This window comes from Dreissena polymorpha, chromosome 1 (assembly GCF_020536995.1).
Source record: "Dreissena polymorpha isolate Duluth1 chromosome 1, UMN_Dpol_1.0, whole genome shotgun sequence".
NCBI classification, from domain to species: domain Eukaryota; kingdom Metazoa; phylum Mollusca; class Bivalvia; order Myida; family Dreissenidae; genus Dreissena; species Dreissena polymorpha.
The window spans coordinates 189,215,218-189,240,123 of NC_068355.1; the positions used below are offsets into that span (position 1 = coordinate 189,215,218).

The 24,906-nt window shown below is 35.3% G+C and overlaps 1 long non-coding RNA gene across 33 annotated transcripts in view; it reads right to left on the reverse strand.

The window, feature by feature from the left end:
• Positions 1-10,692: 10,692 nt before the first annotated feature.
• Positions 10,693-24,906, reverse strand: part of LOC127864307 (uncharacterized) — a 37,744-nt gene continuing 23,530 nt past the window's right edge. For 5 of the 33 annotated variants that reach the window (XR_008041704.1, XR_008041701.1, XR_008041708.1 and 2 more), the window contains 7 exons: positions 18,664-22,899; positions 17,115-17,737; positions 16,478-16,972; positions 15,900-15,972; positions 14,922-15,534; positions 14,091-14,229; positions 10,693-13,432 (listed from right to left, as the gene is read on the reverse strand). This is a non-coding gene — a long non-coding RNA (uncharacterized LOC127864307). Of the gene's footprint in view, positions 13,433-14,090; positions 14,230-14,921; positions 15,535-15,899; positions 15,973-16,477; positions 16,973-17,114; positions 17,738-18,594; positions 22,900-24,906 lie in introns of all 33 variants that reach the window. The other 28 variants (XR_008041729.1, XR_008041733.1, XR_008041728.1 and 25 more) reach the window with 28 other exon arrangements.

The following is a 24,906-nucleotide window of genomic DNA, read 5'->3' on the forward strand; positions in this document are numbered from 1 at the left end:
TTAATCACAAACACCACAAAAACATCATGATCAACAGTCAGTGCTCACTCTGGCCTACAGAAAATAAAAGCCATAGTTTTTTTCCTTAAACAAATAATAGCCAAAACATATGCGGACTTTTCCGCAAAACGGTACTGAAGGCAAAAAGAAAGAAAAAACAATGCATCTCATTTTATCTATGTTTTATTAAATGTATGTTTTAGTTATAATATATACGACTTTATATATATTTTTTTTTAAACAAGCATAATATCAGTGTGTCATTTTCTTATAAAATATTATCATGGCTTTACAATAAAGAATACAATCAATATTGTGTTTGTGACTAAACAAACCAGATCTCAGCTACAGTTACATACCGGTACACATAAGAATTAAGGGCAGAGGCCCCAACCCACCCAGAGCCTTACTAATTATACTATTTTTTATAGTTTTTCCAATTGCAATTTTTGTTGAATACAACTCGAAATATTATAAACCACACCTTCCGTATCACCGCATGTGTATTCGTCATTCTATTTTGGCTATTATGAACTTCGAAAATAAATCATAATCGACGAAAAAATACAGTATCCGAAAACGGTAATCCGAAAAATTGTACGCGTTTCGCACATGAAATATGCATAATATAAAATATTAATATGCATAATCTAAAATGTGCATATCGTTCGACTACTTTATCTCTTTATACGACGTTTGCCATCGGCCGCAATATTGTAGGCAGAGGCCAATAGCAATTGTAAATGATTTATTCCAAAAATAACACTTTCGCAATGCCGATCATATTTACATCAATTAACGTCACATCGCGTGAGTTAAAATACACCACCTCAGTGTAATTCCAAACACGTGTTCCGTTAAAATTAGCTGGCCATGGCATATGCAGGGTCCCTTTGAATTGGGAAAACCAGGTTACCTGGTTAAAAATTGAAATCATTATGTTAAAGCAGACGACAAACAGCAGTAATTACGGGGATAATTAGTTGATGGCGATTAAATAATTATTTTATCAAGCAATGTTCAACGTAATCTAATTGCAGAAAAAACGGCGTGAAAAACAAAACCAGCCGACAATATAAGCGGCGATTTCATGACGATTAAATAATAATTGGCGAAAAATTAACAAAGATCTAACAGTTACCGATAATTGGTAAAGCACGGGGAGATTAAAAACTTTTTTCCCGAAATATATCACTGATGTCGGACACTGATTGAGAAAAACGCTCTAGGCCACAATGTCGCAAAAGTTATTGACGCGTGTATGACAATACACTGGGTCGAGTGTGTACACAGGTAATCTCGTTATCGATTTTTCCTGCTTGATGGCCCGATTTGCAGGCATTTCGCATTATCCGGACAACATTTAGAGGCAATTTGTTTTTTGATGTAGGCGGATAAAATAATCGCCATTTTATCTAGACAATTTTAAGAAATAATGGCCAGGTGGATAAAATAATCGCCATTGGCGATAATGTCTGGCAGCAGCGTGAGCACTGACAGTTTTCCACATAATAAGTTCACACAAAGTCTTCATTCACATCAGGCACCATTTTATTAGGAGGCGCATCATCTTCTTCTGAAGAACGACTGCTTTCAAAATGTTGAATATCAGTCAGCACTTTGCTTTCGGAAATTAATGATGACGATGCAAATGAGTCACTTGTTATTAAATTACTATCATTAACAATGGAAGGAGTTTCAATGGGAGGACTTTAACTTTTTGACGACGTTTGTTTATTTAATGACGCTTGCTTAAAAAAGTCAACAGTTTTTGTTAAGCCACCAGGTTTTTTATTAGGAATTTTTTTCACGTAATATTTCGAATTGTGCAACATCTTTGTTTTCCATTCAGCCGAATCACAAAATGCTTGAATTTCATCGCAAATATAATAAGTGCCTTAGCAACACGGAGAATAGCGTGCACACAAATAATGCCGACCTTCTCCAAATTGAGGTATAGTATAAAACCCGAGACCGGATCGGATCGGACTACGCTTTGTTAAAAAGCGAAATTGCTGATGTCATAAGCGGTTTTTTTCCAGTTGGGAATTGTTTGGCAAATTTTGGGGAAAAAGTATACTTTTTGCGATTGGGAATATAGCCGAATTTCCGCTGTAAAATCGGGCACTAAAAAACCCTGTGGAGGCAATTTTACCCCGCTGATAAGATAACAGCATTAACACCTTCAATCAGTTGTGGTGTAAGTATAACTCCGCTGATAGTTTATCTGTGCATTCTGTTTATATTTCTATCATGAAATAAATGAAACACTAGTTAAATGCCCCGTCTTGTATATTTCTTTATAAATTTTAATGGTAATCATACCTGGTTTTTAGTTTTTTTAATCTTGAATTATGTAACTTTACTACCTTCTTTGCATATGTTTATGTTACAAGAGGTGGCAACATTTCATTATGTTGGAAAACCACCTCATATATAGAGAAAGAAATTGAGTGCTTTTAGGTGATTCTGTGCTGATGTGGGAGTGCTTTTCGGTGGCCTAAAAATACTATTGTGCTTTATATTTAAACGTAAATCAATATTTAATGAAGTCATTATTGACAAAATACATACATCTTTGAAATCCATTAAAAACGGCCCTTATAGCTTACTTTCATGTGTATATATAGAGAAATTGAATGTTTTTCTGTGTTTTTCGGTGCATTTTGGTAATTGTATGGACCCAATATAATCGCCCCGGGCTCATGAGCTAACACTTATTATTTTCCGCTAACAGGTCTAATGAACTTTCTGGAGAAAGAGTAATTGAACTAAAACGTTATTACAGAAACCATAAGTTGAGTTAATAAATCTCAGCAGGGGGTCAATGAAATATACAACCTATATACAACCTGTAAACTGAAGTTTTGTAGATAAGGCTCTGCAATCGGGATCGAAATAACCATGGGGCGAATCACCACATTGTCATACTGTAGTAAAATGTAATGATTTATAAATAAATACACGGACAACAAATAATATAAGCTTGTGTTTAAAAGGGCCTACCTCAGTGTATATCGTGTTGGTTACAGAAAGGACATTTTTGTAAGTTAGACGCAATTTTCCCTCGTTGTGATGTCACGCTCTTAAGACTTAAGTATCAATATTTTTATGTTGTCGTGAAAGTAGCAGTTTTTATCAATTCGTGCCCCCACATTTCGTTCCAATATCATTGAGGTAATTTTCTTTTTATATAAGTTGCTCAGTAACAGCGTAATTGCAACGCCCTTGCAAATAATAGTGAAATGCTTAGAAAACATTTTCAAAAAACAATATAATTTGCCGTATAAGTACTGAAATGTACACAATAATTGTCACGTCTTCTCCTTTTACAATCCTACATCTACATCTACATCTACATTGTACATCGCTGCAATCACGCATGATTATTATGCGACGGGTGGTGAAAGAATAAGAATAAAGAATGAGGGACAGTAAAGTAAGAAGAGCTTGATAGTTAAAAGACAGAAGGAAAGTAAAGCAGAACACCAGCTATCCTATTTTTTACTGCTACCATAGGCATATAAATAATCTTCTAATGTCTAGGACTTCTATCACTATCGTACTTTCAAACGTAGGTATTAAGAGTGGAACTATAACTTGTGAAATGTTCTTCAAATCATTATGGAAAATTTTGCTCGACGTGTTACTTTTTTCTATACATAATATCACTATATAAGCATACAATCAGAGTAAAAACCTACATTCTTAACATTAATGCTCCATAACCACGTTATATGCGCTTAACGTCGATATATTGCTTGTTAAAATAAATAAGGAGAACACAATTTATACCACGACCCCACCTGACCCTTTGTTATGCCTACTCTAAAATTGTTTGTGCTATTTCAGTTTAAGTTTTCGAGCAAGAGGTCGACTTTCGATCATATTTACTAAGCGTTCACAAATATAGAGAGAAATATGGAAAACATATTTTTACGATTTCTGTTTTATTTTTACATATTTTATTTAATCAGGAAATACCTCGCGTATACTATTCTTATTGTCGATTACTCAAAGATCTGGCATACGCAGGACACCATCATACAACAATCTATTGTTGCCATAATTGGAGTAGAAAGCGTTGCACCATCGTTATGTGGACTTTGGCCCCGTGCATCCGTTGTGAGCTGTTGTTTATTTTTCATATTGTTCTTGTCGTATGAGACAAACCAGCCAATGCTTTAGCGCGTCTCCCGTCCTTGGTTTTCCGATCTGATTGACCTATTGGCCCAGAGCAGAGGTGGGTGATACAAGTCTGACCACTACTCTCCAACTTGTCAAGCTTGAGAAGCCTACTTAGAAGATTAGACTCCCGCTGGTATAGCTTTAGAGGCACTCAAATCACCACACCACAATAAGGAATCAGCCATGCGTATAGACTCGCGTATAATAAAACTTCACGAAATAAAGCTAGGAAAACCTGCGAACACGATATTTGGGGGGATATTATAGGAACTTTCACTTAACTGATTTTATTTGATTAATCGGTCTTACTGCGCAATATGAAGAAACACCGAGATCAACGCAATGAACGTTGAACGGAGTAGTGGTTATGCTTTATAGTCAGAAAACTTAGACAAACGTCTACAAAAAGGCTGCAACCACATAAGCCAGCTAAAGGCACGTCAGTTTACCCAATCGACGGAGTGCGTTACGGTTTACGTTTAGTCTCAAGCGATCAACGAACCATTTCTGTGCGGCTCCACGGAAACTCTCGAGGGTATGCTTCCCGTCGGTGTAGTGTTGCACTCTATTGCATTGTAGTTACCAAGACGTAACCAGTAAGAGAACCTTGGGTTTTAGTACAAAGTACTAGTATATCCCGCGACATGGAGCGCTCTTGGTGCTCTACTAAAACGGCTGTTCGGTTAGCGCAGTGGTGTGCACAACAGCATCTCACATGAGCGACCCTTAGTCAATCCCCGCTTCTGACGCATGTGTTGGTTGCAATGTGTTGAATCTTGTTGTTGTTTTAGTTGCGGAGCCAGCATATTGTACACACATGGTATTTGTTTGGTTTCGTTTATTTCCGTGAATATTTTTACAAACAACTTTGATTACCATTATATTTTTTTCAAATAAATATATAATCTAAATACACTTGAAATATAATTGTTATTTTATGATTTTGATATAGATGATTATAATATTTCTTTCTTACATATAGATACTACTTCTCAGACATCGGTTTTACAAACGACACTATTTAAAACGGTCCCAAGCTATGTCCATTCAGAGCAGTTTATTCATATGCAGTGACGATAGTGTAATCATAGAATTCAAGAATTCCTTTGTGGTATTTAACTAACTATTATATTTTGCTTATTAAAAAAACTGTTCACAGTACTCGGTATGGATTGTAGTAATATTTGCATTTAATGATCTAGATTGTATGATTGGACATATTATGCAGTTTTGTGGTATGTTAAATAGCAGTTTACGCGATAATATAATTTATTTACTAACAATTTGCTCATTGTTTTAATGCCGCTTTAAATACATCATATATAACTGATGCCTTCGTTTCATTTGAACGTAATTAATATGTATGTCGTCATTGCGTTAAATCACATCGAACTATATGGTTCGGAATACCCTAATTTATGAAAATGTTCTTCCGTCAATAATGGACACAGTTTGTTCTTAAGAAAGCAGATTAACAAAAATGTGAAATATTATATAAATTAAACTTATTGACGAAATCGCTCTTAATATTGATCTAGTTAATCCTATTTAATGTAAATCATCATTAAATGTATTATATTATTCTAGCTCATATGATTCATGCATCTTCCAATTCCTAGAATGTTGATGATTTTTCTAGCAACATCCGCTTAAACATAGTTTTCGCTCTTCAAAATACATGTACATACTTGTATCAGCATAAATGTTACAATAAATTTGTAAACATTTAAGACTTGTATTTGCATTCGTTATTTCCTCTTTTGGGCGTCTACATTTCAACGGACCGGAAAAATGTTGTTAAATAAGAATTTAAAAATTAAAATTTAAATTAAAAAATAAATAATTTGAAGTAATTTAATATGACGGAGAAGTGTCATATGATTTGCATATCAGCACCGAGCATAAAATTGTTATTGAGGTGCTCTACTGAAAACATTAACATCAAATAATACACTTTACATCCATGTAAAACTTCAATAGTTTGCATGTATTTGCTTTTCAGTGAACATCGTACTTACCAGGATCTCATGCGAATTCGATATTAGAGATTTTGTTACACTGCTTCTTTCACGTTTCACAATGACCTGTGCTAATATCAACAAGAAAGGCAACCCAATCATACTTTTGGTAAAAATGCACTGTGATTACAACCCTTGCTATATTACATATACTTCCGTACATTTGCAATCTTCAAGATGAAAACATGCAATTTTTCATCGCTGCTTGTTTGGTCATTTATTAATCAAAACTAAATGTTTTCACCTTAGCAATGCAACAATATTAAAGTCATGAAGAACAACATGAAGTCTGCAAAAACGTGTCAATATTACTAATAATTTAAATTAAATAATGTGAAATGACACGTTACGTTTTAAACTCATCGATACAAATATCTTCACAATACAGAATCCATGCATAATTGTTCGATTTTCTATGACACTTCGACCATGTGTTGTAGGCGAAGTCTGAAATAGTCTTATTGTTGTGCCATGCCATATCTGAAAAAAGTGCTTAGATAGCACAAATACCATCCTCCTACGTATCACCAACATCAGTATCCCCACGTATCACCAACATCATCATCCGCATGCGATCACCACCATCATCAGCATAAACATAATTGATGTCAACATCATAGCCCTCATCGTCGTTTTTGTCCTTATTATCATCATACATGTACATCATCTTGTATATCATCATCATGTTCCCGAGATTATAATAATCCGTTTGTGTCGGTACCGAGTAGAGCTAGTCGGTGTAGAGCTCATATTGATGTCTTCATTCGGTCATCTGACTTGCTCATGATGAAAAGATTGCTTGTGGTCCATAAAGAGAATTTCTGCAGACGAAACCTAAAGTACAGATGTCATGGTGTTTTTTTATTCGTTGATATTGGGGTCTTCAAGTAAATCAGGATAGAAACATATCAATATTAACATGATACATATGTAAGTGTAAAGCATGTAAACTACGTTATGAAACATAGGAGATGCAATACATGACATTTCACGGCTAGTTCATTTCGTTGAGGATAAATTGTGAAATAACGATCGCGTTCCAACTTTCACATTAAAACATCTTAACTTTCCTATTACTTAAACTTTTTCTTTACCTGTATTTTTGATTCCATATATACAAACTGGTTTTGCGATTGGCAAAGTCGGTGGTTTTCAAAGCCGCAAGTAGTGTGTCGTTTGCTTTGTCATGCATTCACTCCAATCAACAGAAAAATAGCCGTGTCTGCCACATTGCTTGTATAACATTTTGTCAATGTTGGTTCGATCAGGGAAATTCATAAAATTTCCCCCTGCATATGCGTCAGCGCCCTTTCGTCTGTACGAATGCCAAACAACGGAACAAACAGCTCACACTACAAACATGTGACGAACACAATGTTATTTTACCTATATTGTATATACATGTATAATTTTAGCGAGCGACTTACAATTTCAGTGGTGTAGTTGATCGGAGATCGTTCTTATTACTTTCCTAACAATACGTCTCTACACAGAAGTGTTCCAATAACGTGGGGATTTCTTCACAGTTTACTAAACGGGTTCAAGTAAAAAATAATCATCATCTGTCGTCTATTATAATGTGCTATCGTTTAATCTGTATATGTTGTATTTCATCCGGGTTTTTTCTCTTTCGTCTTGATCATAACCTTAAACTACCGCACTGGTTCAATATATAAATAAAACTATTTATAAAATTATTTAATATCTTTAAAGTATCTTTACGCTAATATTATTAACTAACAAATAATGGATATTGCTCTTGACATGTTTCCTCTTTTGAAGAGCGAGCTAAGGTGTCATAGTTTTATAATTATTAATAATTATATTCCACGACGTTTTGAAAATGTGTTAAAAACTTTTGCGACATCAAGTGGTTTAGTTGATATGGTGTCTGCCTAGGGGTCAAGATGTTTTGAGTTCAACCCCTACCAATTTACATGTTTTGCGGTGAGATAAAATTTCTCAAAAGACGACTAGTTCTGGTTATTCTTGAACTTCAATGCGTCTCAATACACGCGCGCTTTTGAGCTCTTTAATAAGTATATTTATACTTTATTCTGCATGGCCTAGGCTTGAGAATTCCCAGTTATAAACACTCCCTTTTCCCGATGTGAGATAAGAGTAGAAAAAGCTCTAATTGTATAAAACATAATTCTATTGTCCAATTAATACAGAACGTATTTTATCCACAACATATTTTCAAGCCTTAGCTAATATATGCGTAACTAATAATTATTTATTTAATTTTCATTTATCAGGATTCTGAGATGTCGCAGTGGTGTAATGGTGTCATCCATACGTATTGAGGTCGTGAGTTCGATCCATACGAAATTAAGCGCTTGAAGGGTCTTTGTCAACACTTAGTTATTGTTACGCACAGAAAAGAAACCTCTTTTTTTGGCTCAATGTATTGGTAGTCAGTATGTTTACTCTTAAACTTACGGTTAATACTTGAGACGCTAGAAAGGACGTCATACTTTGGAAGTAAGAAGAGATATAAAATCTTGAAAAAATTTATGTGGCACTTCAATAACGAAAAAGTGTGTTCCACATTTACCGGTATCCAGTAGCAATTGGCCTCGTTTCCGCAGCAATCGATTTTAAAGACTTACGCCGGCGAAGCGAGATACAGTCTGCACGAGATCCACTAGAACGGTCATATTGGCGACCAAAAATCTCAAAACGGACAAAAATGTCGATAGGAGACGGATCAAGGCTGTTTTTTAGTCAGCTTCATTCATGCATTTGGGGTTAAATAACAGATACATCAACAAGAACAGCATGTATCTTTATTTGCTCACTGTTAAACACACACATCTTTAAACACCGATATGCGGTCATACAATTTGTGCATGTCTGTGAAATAGAATCAGCTATATCCATTAGATCAAATATCGCGGATGATTGTTGTCCCTGCGCAGTTTTTAACTGCATAAAACCCATATCAAAGAGTCCTAAATAAAATGGTGAAGTTGATCACGGAGTGTATATTGTAATCTAGAATCCGTGAGTTGATGGAATAATTGTAATTTAATCAATACCAAACGTTATCGTTCATTGTAAACACATTAAGACTGTATTATGTACTCGCCATGTTATTGGATACGACAAATATCTTTTTTTTAAATAGATATATGGTCAAGAAATATTTAAAGTTTCGCCTTAACACGAAAGCGTTCAAATGACGATTTCCTAACAGGCTGCCCCGCGCATTGATAGTGATTTCGTGCGTGATGCAATGCAATGCATTTAAAAAGAGATCATGATGGTATTGCTGAAATCACGGCTTATGTAAAACTCAATTCGTTACAGGAACTTATTCACAGAGCAGTGTTAGTCAATTCGCTCAATTGCTGACTTTTAAACACAGGACTGTAGAGCTACGTTTAAACGACACGAACATAATTTAAGAACAAAAAGACAGAAGAAGATTGACCGTGGCGGGAACGAGAACATAATCAGTCACACTTATTACTCGTTACTATGGTTTTAAGTTTGTAAGGCTTTATAATTTTATCAATATTTATTGATTTATATTCATTAACGATGTTGTCGATGAGGCCTACCGACATTTGCCAGTTTGCTAAAAATAACACCGTATGACCTCTATTTTCTACCTAGAAGTATCGTTGTTTGATGTACAATTTACGAGACGCAATTTGATTTTTAAAAGACCTGCGTTTTGCAAAAATGGGACTTATGCACTATGCGGCATGCGTTGCTCCAGTTCAGCCTGTGCATAAGCACAGTCTTGTCAGGACATGCATACTGAATAGGCTACTCCAGAGATACCACGAAACCTTGTGTGTGTTTTATAGCGGAAAGCGTAGCCCCTGACACGACTGCACAAGTACACATGCTTGACTTGAGCTACGCTGGCTGCTTATGCCATACGACCAATATACGCATGGCGCTGATGTAACAGTGTTATTTTAATGTATGGAAATAAAACGGTGTCTTAATCAAACAAAAACATGTTTTGATTACAAAGGAATATATTTATAATTAACCATGTGAGGACACATATGATGTGATCTCCTGTAGTAAAATCCCTATCTACGAACACTGTTTTCTGATGTAATATACCTGCACTTCAAACATTTCATGCGGTGGATATGCGACTTTAAAGTGAATAGAAAACACAAAAATACATAAACCTTTGTTTTTAATTAAATAACACACACACGTCAATTTTCTACCTGTATTTCAAAGTCAGGATATACGCCGAATTTCTTTTTAAATGATATGTCTTGTTTATCGATATAGTCTAAATGTACTTTTAAGTTTTGTTATAGACGTTTATTAAGCTTAAATTCCTATGCATACAACTACGTCATCCAATAAATGGTGTTGGCTGTTTAAGTGAAAAGAAATTGCAAAACTAAAATATTTAGTATACTGACAAAACACTGGTTATAAAAATAGTGAACCAAAACAAACATGAGTAGTGGAAAGTGCTTTGTTTTTATCACAACAACCACAATGCGACAATTTGCACAATATTTAATTTAATAAGCCGGACAATATAAACACATCTCAATAAATTAAACAGACACCCGGTTACAGTTTAGAGAAACACTTACACTTTAACTATAAACATACCATTAACAATAATGTTACATATTGAATATATTTACAAAAGCAATTAAAATGAATTGGGGGCAGTTTCAATAGAGTTTATACAACCAATATCTACTTATGAAAAATGTTTATTTAAAGTAGATGAACACATCATGACGTGATTTAAACATTTCATCTTACAGAATCATATAGTCCAATACTTATATGCTTGTATGATAACATTTTTTGGGCTAAACATGCACACCAATTATTGCACATTTTGTATTTTGTTTTCTATGTATCAATTTGATATATCTAAAAATGAAACACAATGTACACATTTAAAGCTATCTTCAGTTGTTCAACAACAGAACAAACATGTTTTATGCATTCAATACAAATTCAAGATAAACAACCACACTGTTATGTAAATCTGGATTTAAGACATACGTGTATGCTGCAGTTTTAAATCGGAAGATTTACAGAAACTGGCCCCAGTGAATTCACTCCACTGACAGCTTATGTTGAACGGTCAACGTTACACAAACTGGAATAGGACTAGTACAATTACACAATTCTTTATCAGCAATACATCAAAACTATTCAAGTACTTTGCATACAAGTATACCATTATTATTGAAATATACACATTTCGTATAGAGGTATTTTTTGCAGAATATTCACTTATAATCGTCACAATAACAAAACTCAAAGCACTGAGTAGTCATGCAAATTTAAGGAATTTTAATAAATGTCATTACTGATGCATTTTGTTATTACACATTGTGTTTGTGTAACAATAAGTACCACATTTTACCTTAACTATTACTTCATGAAACAAGCAAATAATTTGCAAATTGTTTATTCCACAAAATCCTTTTAGACTTTCACTTATTGCCGAGTATATATTGCGAAATAATTTGAAATTCTGTATGTATTTACTCGTTATATCAAGTTGTAAACACAATTATTATCTAACAAAAAAAGACATCTTAATTTGTATTGTTTAAGCAAATAATATTGCTCTGTTATATTACCAATAGAGGCAATTGCTATGCCTGACAATTGTTAACATATGACATCACTCTCCCTTATTTTGTAATTGACTCATTTCTAATTTCAAGGTACTATCGTTGTATTTAGTTAAAATTAAAGAAGAAATAAATTCATTTTAATAGTTGCTCAAATTCATTCGATTAAAAGCATAGCATATAACAAGGTGTTTCTATTGCCGTAAATATCCTTTTCTCTTCAGAATATTTAATGCTGCATTATTAAACAGTTTTTATACATATATGTGCATTTACACAAGCAATGTTGTTTTATAACAATGGTGTGTACAAATAAATGTAAACAGTGAGTTTAAACAATGGCAACACTAAATGTATGATTTACATCGAAAATACAATCGCTTTGCAGTTGTTCTATGTATAAATGGCAAAATATACCTATAAACAGTTATCAAGAAATCTGGGTTAAATTACTCACTGATTTAAGAAGGTACAATCTGGTTGTGTAAATCTACATATGCATATATAAAGCATTATAAACTTTAACATCCAAAATCGAATGTTAACACTTATGAGCATGTAAGTGTATGATCTTACAACACAAATTAACAAACATTAAATGTGCCATTTTTCATAAAACTCATCTTTTTTTTAAATATTGTTTTTAATTCTGAGTTTTATTAAAAGCTTTCCAAATAAAACAACAGTCATGCTTTAATTATTTAGCAAACCATAGCAATTGAAATCAACAAAGTACTGGTGGTAACAAAAAATCAATAAATTTAAGTAGATTAAACACTTTTTCCCAGAATTAATTTATATTCCCTTGAAATAGTATGCTACTTAACAAGATTTTGGATCAAATACCGACCCGAATGAGCAAATTGACAAGTATTGTGTTCAGAAAGATTGATATACAGAAAAGCTGAACTTTCATAACTCTCAACCTCTTTGAAGCATTATTTTAATGAGCACATCTATATAACTGGTAAAACAGAAAACTGAAACATGGACAATACGCCAATATATTTTCAATTGTGTCCAAGTTACCATAAACATTTAAACAGCTTTGATAATCTTAAAATAACTTTGTTATGATTGTATTTCCCTTAAATTTACCATATCCGGATCAAAATCTGAAGTGAAAGGTTCATAATACAGACACAGACATTGGATATACCTGCAATATGTGTGCTTCAAATAATACATTTTGTAACATACTATATTTAACTAAAACGTCCAACATAACATGACTAACAGCATCATAATTCCCATAAAACATAAACTATTGTTTTTCATTAAATACAACTTGGTTGGTCACAAGAAAATATCAAGTAAACTATTGTGTCTCTTTGAATACAACTTTGCTGGTCACATAACAAATGTGGCTGTTGATATGACTTTTCGGCATTTGAATTATGAATTGTTATTCTGACATTTCGACTTGAACAAGGTCATTTATTTTCCACCAGTCAAACAATTATAAGATAGAACCTGTCAGAGTACGTGCTCAACATACCACAAGGTAATGAGAGACTAGAACTCCATAAACAGTATTTATCTCTGAGCTTCTTTTGTTTGACTGGGGTCAATATGGTAATAACTGCTGCAACAGGATGTGTTTCTGATTGGATGGTTTGATTTCGTCATTGGCGTCTGAAAAACAAGAAAAATGCATACGAGTAAATTTTGGTTTTTCATATTATTTTTGATACCAATGACAAAAAGAACATGAACCGCACTGTCATAGAGTGTTACAACTTTTCTGATTTGAATCCACAGAGGAAATAATGGTCCTGAAACTATTGATGAAATAAGCATCGATAATACATATTAAAGGTGAAATATAACCTCTTTATCTACTAATACGTTGGGATTGGATTTAATAAAGATTCGTTTTTGGCATTGGAAAAATAGTACCTAATGATTAATGAAAATAGGCAAGGGTTTACTAGCTGATGGCCCCTAAAACATTCATTGGGCAAGAGTTTTTCTAAGAAATATATATCTCTTTGGTGAAGTAGGAAAATGTTGGTGACCATGGTCACGGATGCACCCACATTTTTCTTGTGTCACAAAACTCAACTGACGTCAAACAAAAATGAACCATAATACACAGCAAGGCAAGTTCATATGATGGTACATATGTTTGGTTTCATCACACAGGAAGCAATAATTTTCGAGGTTACAGTAGACAAAAAATACGAGAGTTGCAGGGAACGACATATGGACGGACAAGGGTAAATCTATATTTACCCACCTAACTCTTAAATTGGGGCCATGCAAAAAGCATGTGCATGACTCGTTAACTCACCGAAGGTTCCCTGTGTTCACAGACTGAGGGTCCTGCACCATAGAGATGATATAATCTGAAGACGATGACTGCAGCGGGTTCATGTTCTGTGTCTGCAAATGCTTCGGGAGCAGACTCTGCATTTTGTAATCAGGGTTTTCTGGAAATAAAGTCAGTCATGTGTCAAACAAGACACATTTTTGAAGGCAATGCTAGCTTGACTTTGACATTCTTCAAGACTCCCAGGAATGGTTCAACTTTTTCAACCGGTCACTCGTGTTGAGTCCCTTAATAAGTCATACACGTAAAATAATCAGGCTTATCTAAAGCCTTTTGTCCACGATGTTCTAGAGTTGAAAGCCTCTTAAAACTTAATCTACAGTCAATGCAATCAAGACTAAATTTTATAAATTAGTATTTTATTTGTTGGTAATGACCAAATTGTCTGCAAAGTATTTATATAAAAACAAGTGGCGCAGACACAGGTTGAATATACTTTTTTGTGACAAAAGTGGTATACATAGTTGATGATTCACGAAATGCAACACAATTTGAGAAAGTTGATTGACATAAGTTTGGGACAATCAAAGAGAGGGGATAATTACTTGATAGTCAAGATGGTTGCGTCCGGGCTGAGTAATAAGCATTATTTTGTATTAATACTCGCTCTATATCTCTACTCTCTACAAAATGTTTTAGCGGGGAAACAAAATTACAGATCCTGCTAAACAAATTTGTAGAGAGTAAAGTCGAGATATATGTGTATATCAATACGAAACAAACGAGCATCACTTTCTTACCGCATTTCAAAATTAATAAAAGTAATAATTAGTATAAAACAGCGAACCATACCAGTCTCGTCATGGACGTCGCCTTCTTGACTTGCACGTTATAACCCTCTCTGATCACTTCTGCTTTGCCATTGATGCCATATTGTGCAGTCATGTTGTTAACTGCAAATGGTTGAGAAATTTCAACGATAATGTTAAAAAATACATTCCTGTTCTGTAATAAATCCGTTTGCAGTAAAAACATATTGAGCAATCTTTATAGAGACAAAGTTTTTCTTTCTGCATACATTTTGTTCACTGAGAATTATTGAGCAATATTTAAAGGAAAATGTTCAACGATGTTCTTGTAAATGCCCGTTGTGTAGTCATTTTGTTTATTGTTAATTTTACACATTTAAAGGGGAAAGTATGTAGATTTTCTTATGATTCCCTGTATTGCAGTCATTTCCTTAAAAGATACATTTGGAACAATATTAAATAACTTGGTCATCAAGTTGGTTAACAAGTCCCTTTATTATCTTAAATTTTCTAACTACCATGACCATATATGCTGATTTAAGCCTTTAAACCTTATGTGACCTTAAACCTGACTCCCACGTGAGTACAATAATCAGGTCAAGTTGGTAGCAGAAAAATCATCCCTAGGCACCAAGTGGTTTTGGGTGATCCTCGACCTGTTTAGGAGATGAGAAATCATAGGGAAAATAAATCAAAGCGAAGTCTAAAACATCAATATGTTTAGATATATATTTTGAAACATATATTGTTCAGATATATTTTGAAACAAACTTAATAAGTTCTTCATACATTTTTTGAAGAAAAATATAAAGAAATTTATGTTTTGATTTTTGGCATTAATAATTCTATTAGTTATCATTCATATGCATTTGTGGTGTTGATGTATTGTGCTATAAAACATTTCCATCTTACACGGAAATCAACAAATATTTTCAATAACTACATTAGTATTTTTTTAAACAATCCATATTGAGCAAAAGACTGCGACCCTTGGTACTCTTAAATGTTGAAGACAACTTACTTGACTGCTGTTATTGCTGCTTTGCTGACGTGGCTTGGTCATTAGACTACTGTTAGACACTGAACACAAACCGCTGAAAGAAAAATATATTCTGGTAAATGTGTCATAATATAATATACTAATTCACAATGGTTCCTGCATTGACAATTTTTTATCTCAAGTGATTCTAGTGACTATGCTTCCTTTGTTTTAAACAAAGCTATTTACACAGTTCTGTGGTCAAAATGTTAGTAAATAACTCTGAATACAATATAAGTTACACAGCCTCTGAATTCCCATGTATGGTGAGATACAGAGTCAGTACATTAATATTGTGCAAGAGAGTGACTTGGCCAATGATAACTTAGAACTTTGTCACAAAATGATTACCATACCTCAACCCGCACTTCATGGGGTTCACACAGTTGAAGATATAATAAAATCCCTTGAGAAATGTAGATTTGGTTTGATACAAATATGTTTACATTTAATGCAGACAAAAAGCCCCTCTGACTGAACAACTTACAGACATTGACTCAAATAAACTATCTCCAAAACTTAGTGTGTGGGGTTTAATTATCATTAGTTCTCATCCCCACCTTTCAGGTCATGTTGATCTACTGTTGCTGTGAGATCAGGGTGCTTCATAAACCTGTCCCCCATGGCTGAGGTTGCTGCTGGAGCCCTGCTTCATAAACCTGTCCCCCACGGCTGAGGCTGCTGCTGGAGCCCTGCTTCATAAACCTGTCCCCCACGGCTGAGGCTGCTGCTAGAGGTCATGTTGATCTACTGTTGATGTGAGATTGAGAAGTTCAGATTGCTTCATAAACCTATCCCCCATGGCTGAGGCTGCTGCTGGAGGTCATGTTGATCTACTGTTGCTGTGAGATTGAGAAGATCAGGGTGCTTCATAAACCTGTCCCCCATGGAAGAGGCTGCTGCTGGAGCCCTGCTTCATAAACCTGTCCCCCACGGCTGAGGCTGCTGCTAGAGGTCATGTTGATCTACTGTTGCTGTGAGATTGAGAAGTTCAGGGTGCTTCATAAACCTGTCCCCCACGGCTGAGGCTGCTGCTAGAGCCCTGCTTCATAAACCTGTCCGCCATGGCTGAGGCTGCTGCTCGAGGTCATGTTGATCTACTGTTGCTGTGAGATTGAGAAGTTCTTATCCCCACCTTTCAGGTCATGTTGATCTACTGTTGCTGTGAGATTGAGAAGTTCAGGAAGCTTCATAAACCTGTCCCCCATGGCTGAGGCTGCTGCTAGAGCCCTGCTTCATAAACCTGTCCCCCATGGCTGAGGCTGCTGCTAGAGCCCTGCTTCATTAACCTGTCCCCCACGGCTGAGGCTGCTGCTGGAGGTCATGTTGATCTACTGTTGCTGTGAGATTGAGAAGTTCAGGGTGTCCCCCACGGCTGAGGCTGCTGCTAGAGCCCTGCTTCATAAACTTGTCCCCCATGGCTGAGGCTGCTGCTGGAGCCCAGATTGCTTCATAAACCTGTCCCCCACGGCTGAGGCTGCTGCTGGAGCCCAGCTTGCTTCATAAACCTGTCCCCCATGGCTGAGGCTGCTGCTGGAGCCCAGATTGCTTCATAAACCTGTCCCCCATGGCTGAGGCTGCTCCTGGAGCCCAGATTGCTTCATAAACCTGTCCCCCACTGCTGAGGCTGCTCCTGGAGCCCAGATTGCTTCATAAACCTGTCCCCCATGGCTGAGGCTGCTGCTGGAGCCCAGATTGGCACCGATTAGATATTTGGCTAGGAATTCCATTCTCTGAAGGGTCACATATGGCGCAGTTGCACTGTTCATTAGCTCGGCGAGGTTTTCAGAAAAAGGTGCCTGGTTCATTGACATGTTGTCCTGTGAAATAAAATATCAACAAATGTAACTTCAGTTGCATCAGCAGGAGATCATTCTATTTGTCACATCTACACAGTTTTCAGACAGTTCAAACATCGAATAAACAAGAATGCCAACAATACACCTGCTAAGAAGACTGGGTTATATTGATTGTGAGTGAAATGGCAGACACGTTTAATTTGGTCAATTTTTCTTCATTAAACAAAAACATATGTTGGAGGTGCTACATGAGATCTGGTTGGTCACTAAATTTGGTCTAGATATTATGATCAAAAACATTATCAACATATTTCATGATGATCAGATGTTTTGAAATAGAGAGCAGACGCAATAGTGTGTGCAAACCTCTCGACAGCGCACTTACAGCAAAACAATAATGTGCTATTGCAACAAGGGAATGGAACAATAACAAGGCATAAACATTAAACAATCAATTTGTAGATATAGTGGGCTCATCAAGTTATGAAAAGGTCACATGGACAGCATATCAATGTTATATTTATAACAATTCACAAAATTGCGCCTCACTCTGTGAAAATGGTGAAATGTATGTGTTTAAAGTATCGTCTCAAATAGGCCTGTGAAGTCCTTGCAGGCTAATCGCTGACGACACTCCGCCTAAACTAGATTTTTTCCAAGAAGAGACTTTCTTTATACAAACATAAGAGCTGTGATTGTGAAACACAATGCCCCTTACTGTGCTTTGCAGCCGAACAGCAGCTATTTTAGAAACAAGGTTATATTCGATCCGGAGGCATAAAACACCATTTTAGCAGAAAGTGTCTTCCCAGATAAGCCTGCAAGGACAACACTTAAGGCACATGCCTTATCTCACAGCTAGGCTCAACTGTAATTACCCAGTAAAAGAATAAAGAAAACATTCAGCACAGGTGAGTCTCGATAATGAGTATTTTCAAGTCTCATACATTTAAAAGCGCTCGTCAATGGAACTGTTTATTGTTGAATTGTGAGCGTTGTTGCTTCTGCCGCTGCCGCTGCATTTCATATTGAGGCTGAAGCAGCAATGTGTGCATGTTCTGCTATTTAAACATCTCTTTCTTTCTCCCTCCAACTGACAAATATCTTTGAACATAGAATGAAAACATAACATGCATTTTAGTCTGAATTTAAATGCGATACACATGTAAGTATTTTAAGTACACTGAACAAAAAAACACAATATTCCTTAAATGTAACGATTTTCTTTAAATGCAATCTATAAGTTCTTTAATTTAAAACAATGCAAAATATCGTTCTTTGACAAATATCTGAATCCTGCTTATTGTAACAAAAGGGTCAGGATGGCCCTGAAGACTTACCTTAGTTCGACTTAAAACTTTGGTTGAAGACTTGCCCTTTTGACATAGTTTTTGACCTCAATTAAGCGAGTTTCGAAAATGGCATTGATTATTAGATGATATTGTCAAGATAAACATTATGCCCCAGTTTAAACATGACTGAGTCATAAATGTGGCTTCTAGAGTGGTCTGAGATTTAATTTAAAGACCTAGTTTATGGAAAGATGTGACCGAATTTCAAAATTGGTCTAGACAAAATACAAAAGATGAAGTTTTATCAAGATTGAGTCGTCAATGCAACCTGTAGAGTGGTAACATGATATTTAGAACATTTTACCTAGTTACCCAGTTTTTGAACGCACATGATGTGATTTCAATATGCAGCATTCAAGATCAACATTCTGACCAAGTTTGATCGATTTTGAGTGAGAAGAAAGATTGTATCTGGTGACCTAGTTTTTGGGTACATGTGACATAGATTCAAACTCAGACTTGAAAATTGAAAGATAAGCAGTTTGACCAAGTTTCATCAAATTGAGTCATAAATGTGTCCTCTGGAGTGGTAAGAAGGCTTTTCTAACTGGTGACCTTAATTCCAAATTGGCTTAGACATTGTCAAGATAAGCATGCTTACTAAGTTTTTATCGATATTGAGTCATACATGTTGCCCCTATAGTGGCATGGGGTTTTGAAAGATTTGATCTGGTGACATGGTTTCCTAGCTTTTGGCCAAGTTTCATGAGGATCGGATCAACAAATAAGGCATCTAGAGTGTTAACGAGCCAAAAGTTGACCACACGCACACAGCACATTGATTGACATAAGGTTATCACAATTTCTTACCAGAGCATTTTCTGCTCAAGTAAGCTTGAAAAAGATCTTTAAATGTGTAAATATGTACCACATATCACTAACAATTCTAATGGGGGCTATAGCCATAAGGCACATTCCTGATGTAGTCAAAACAACGCTTCTTATACTACTACTATCAATTGCATATAATTACAATTACAATCACAGTATTGGTGATTAAAATTGCTATCCAGATCTCCGCAAATATAACACCCATCTAACACAAAGGCACAAACAACATTGACACCTTTTATATAGAAATGGCAATTTCATTACGATCATTACATTTGATATAGAACGTGATTTTGGTAAAGAGTTAAAAAGTCAGTTTGGTTGGTACCTACAGATAATTTGCATGCTATTGACGTTTTTGAAATAAAGCTCTGGATGTTCAATATAACCCATAATTTTAGGGTTGAGCGTGAAGCTGTCTATATTATTAACATTTGTATCGAAGATGCACTAGTTTCACTTTTAACCCTTAAATGAATCAGTTTTTCGTGTCAATTTATTGAAGAGCAGGAAACCCAGTTTTGTGTGCATTTTGGTTTAACCAATTTGTTAAAGCTTGATTGCATTAAAAGTCTCAGGCTTATAAAAGCCGCATTTAGGGAAAATTTGGCTTAATGCATGTGCACAGGCACAGGCTAATCAGGGAATTTTTTTCGACCAAGACAGGATTTTCATTCAGAAGAGACTACCTTGGCATTTTAAGACAGGACATTGTGTTAGGTGCTCACAACTGTGCCACAGTTATCCCTTTTCCAATGATAAGGGAACTTACTTCAGTTTTATTTTTTTATTTTAATATTTTGGGCTGTTGTTCGGTCCCATTCCAAATGTAACAAAATATCCATTTTTCCAAAAATACAGATTGAAATTAACAAGTGAAGGTTTCCAAAACAAAGAAAAATATATGCCATTTTCAGTTCAAGTTAAACCATAGTAAATGTAATATTGAACAAACTTTTATCCTCAATATTAAAGTATTTGTTAGCAAAAACAACCACAACACCTATTTCTCAACTTTACTTAAAACAAGCAAATTTGTTGAATTGATATCCCCCATCAAATAAATTTTGTTTAGTGATGGGTGTAGAACAAAAAGAAAAGGTATAAATGAATTGTTGTGCCTTTTGTCAATTATTGTTTTTAACTCATTTGTACCTGTGATGGGTTTGCAGACAATTAAATGCAGATAGCATATTTTTCATGAATCAATTTACTATGGAAAGTTATTACAGAATTCGTTTAATGCATAGTAAAGGAATGACTAAATAATGAATAATTCATCAAATTTGTGACCTTTGACCTCAATGTATGACCTTGAGCTTAACACCTAAGATTATGGGTGTTGAATGTGAAGCAACCCAGATGATTGAGAACAACATGGCAAGTTTTATGGCTCTGGCTCATGTGTTAATGGAGATAAAGCTCTAAGCTTACTTTTTTTTTCAAGATACAAAGGGCCATAACTCCATTATTAACAGATGTTGTACAATGCCATTTGGTGTGCATCATCATCTTATCCATATATATACTCATACCAAGTTTCAATGAAATCCACCAAAGCACTTCCAAGATATGGCTCCGGACATAAAAGTGCCGGCCGGACAGATAGACGGACGGACTGACACCGCCAAAACAATATCCCTTCGCCTGTGGCAGGGGATAATAACAACACAGTTTTTTTGGCGTAGCTGTTTAAAGCCACTTTTGAACTTACCTGACCTGACCGCGGCTAGACACAAATGAATACACTTCATTTATTCTATTGGCTGATTTTAACATACAACCAAAACATTGAAAACATGTCCGCGTCTTTTTAACACTGTTTTACTGCGTGTTCAGCATGAAACAACTGTATCTCTCATGAAAAGGCTTGATAGATAGAACAGTTTTACACTCAACTCTTGACATCAATACGGTTTGTGCATGCACCTTTTATTTCCAGATGATTGTCAGCGCCATAGCATTTGTTTTTAAAGGCTGCGTTCTCATATTTAGTTATTACTACCGTATTGCATTCTGTGATCACGTATATTTTAGATCATATAAATATTGTTGTTTCATATCCTGATATTTGCTTTGACCAAAATATGTTAAATTGTTTTCGAAACATCAAAAATAATATGCAAAAGTATAAAGCTTTAAACAAACCGTCGTTCCGGCAGTATAAAACGTGACCTCACTTTAACGCATTGCATTCCATCTCACAAGGTATAAAGTTCAGTTCGCGGTCAGTACAAGACTCGTTATATAAACTCTATCGCGTTAACCCGGTAAACATGACCGGAAATATCTTCATTGCAGATATTCAGCGATATAATTATGGTATGTCAATAAAGGATTGTTTTTCAATAATTCCATGATATGTACTAGCTTTGATTAATTTAATAAGAATTATTCCACCATAGCAACCAATTTACTAAGCATGAGCCCAATAATTCACGATACTATTAACAATCGAATCAAATAACTGTGTCCGAAAAACCACTACAACAATACCTGTCTGTTCGAAGAACCCGTGTATTAATATTTCAAATATGTACGGTTTGGCCATATACTCGTATATAATCATTTAATTTATATTCTTCTTGTATATTTTTGTTCTTTATCAATAGAATCGAGAGCGTTTATATAAGCCTAAGGCTTTCTATGCAATCAAGCTTAAATAAATAGGTTTAAACTATAGATATATGGTCAACAATATCTAATAATGCGAAGTAAGCCACAAAATCTGGCGCAAGGTTATTGATTTGCATGTGATGCTGCTATAGAACTGCGTAGAAAAAGGAATTTGCTGTCTCATTAATATAACTCTTTATCTTTCATCAACCACAAACACAATCAACGCCGTATATCTTTTTGAAAGATATTTCTTGTTCGAAATACAAAGAGTCCAAGCCCCATTCTAAAAGTGGTGAAACAAACTATTACTGTTGAGATGAAGTGGCTGGGTGCAGTTGAGAAGCATGGTTTCCTGGGCCTGAACTTGTGAGGATAAGGACCCTATAAACATAAAGAAATATCTTAACAAATCCCAACAAGATGCGTTTGTGAAACACAATGTCCCCGTATATGACGTTTGACCTTGAAGGATGACCTTGACCCTTCACCACTCAAAATGTGCAGCTCCATGAGATACAAACGCATTTAAAATATAAAATTGCTAGCTTCAATATTGCAGAAGTGACATTACATGAGCAATTTCGACCCATATATTTGACCTTGAAGGATGACCTTGACCTTTCACCACTCAAAATGTGCAGCTCCATGAGATACACATGCATGCCAAATATCAAGTTGCTATCTTCAATATTGCAAAAGTATTCATAAAATAAGCGATTTGGGCCACATATATTTGACCTCTGACCTTGAAGGATGACCTTGACGTTTCACCACTCAAAATGTGAAGCTCCATGAGATACACATGCATGCCAAATATCAAGTTGCCATATTCAATATTGCAAAAGTATTCATAAAATGAGCGATTTTGGCCACATATATTTGACCTCTGACCTTGAAGGATGACATTGACCTTGACCTTTCACCACTCAAAATGTGCAGCTCCATGAGATACACACGCATTTCAAATATAAAATTGCTAGCTTCAATATTGCAGAAGTGACATTACATGAGCAATTTCGACCCATATATTTGACCTTGAAGGATGACCTTGACCTTTCACCACTCACAATGTGCAGCTCCATGAGATACACATGCATGCCAAATATCAAGTTGCTATCTTCCATATTGCAAAAGTATTCATAAAATAAGCGATTTGGGCCACATATATTTGACCTCTGACCTTGAAGGATGACCTTGACCTTTCACCACTCAAAATGTGCAGCTCCATGAGATACACATGCATGCCAAATATCAAGTTGCCATATTCAATTAGTGTTTTATACAGGAAGGAAAAAGGGCGTGGTGCAAAATTTCAAAAAAGGGCACTTTAGCGCGCGACAACCATAAAAAGGGCACACATATATCTGTATAGTGACTTAATAACAAGCTTTGTTACACACAAACATTGTATGTATAGTTTTGAGATTTATTGTTGCATAATTAAAACAACAAAATCCAGAATGTATATTTTATTATGTGTTTTATATTTTCATGTAGTAACAAAAAACAAGATTAAACGCCATAGGATATATATCTTATACAAACTATAGCTTTTCAAAGAAGTCTTAGAATACTGTTAAATGAGTTACCCTCTTAAACAATTATTTATATTTAAAACGTTACACACATTGCACAAACAAGTCCTTTATATGCATCTTAAATGGAGATTCACAAACACTAACACTTTGTTGAATAGTCAGAAAGTTCTGCGTAATGACATTGTTTTCATGACCACGTGTTGTATTGTGTACATTTTATTTCGCAAAAAGTGTAACTAGGAATGGCGCCGTACTGTCTTTTGTTCATTGTCAATAAATTCAATACACGTTAATTGGTCTCCGATATAAACTTGTTTTGCTTACAAAGCAATTTGCATCAATTTCTAATTTACGTTTCGTCGAAAGTGGAATGCCAAAATCGAAAAGCGTACGTTGCGCATTCTAAACACGAATGATAAGTGGTACAAGTTCAATATTTTTGTAAAATTCATATCTGTGTTTGCCAATTAACATATTTTGACAAGTTACAAACGGGTCATAATGTTCTTAATTTAACCAATGGTGCAGGCCTACTACTGTTACAATAATTAACAACTTTTGGCCAAACAGGGTCCAAGACGGGGTATGAACTTCTTTGCCGACATTCACACGTTATTGTAATCAAAACATCGTGACAATAAACAAGCAAGTGCTCCAATTAAGCGCGGTCTGCCTAACCGTGAACAGCAAACGTGTTAAGATTGTCGTCTGCTACAATTCATCAACACACATCTACTGTGAGCCTGCGCCAATTGTATTGGATAGGAGGCGGGGCGTTATTTTAATCAACAGCTTTAATATTAGCCTGCGTCAATTGTATTGGATAGAAGGTGGCGCGTTATTTTAATCG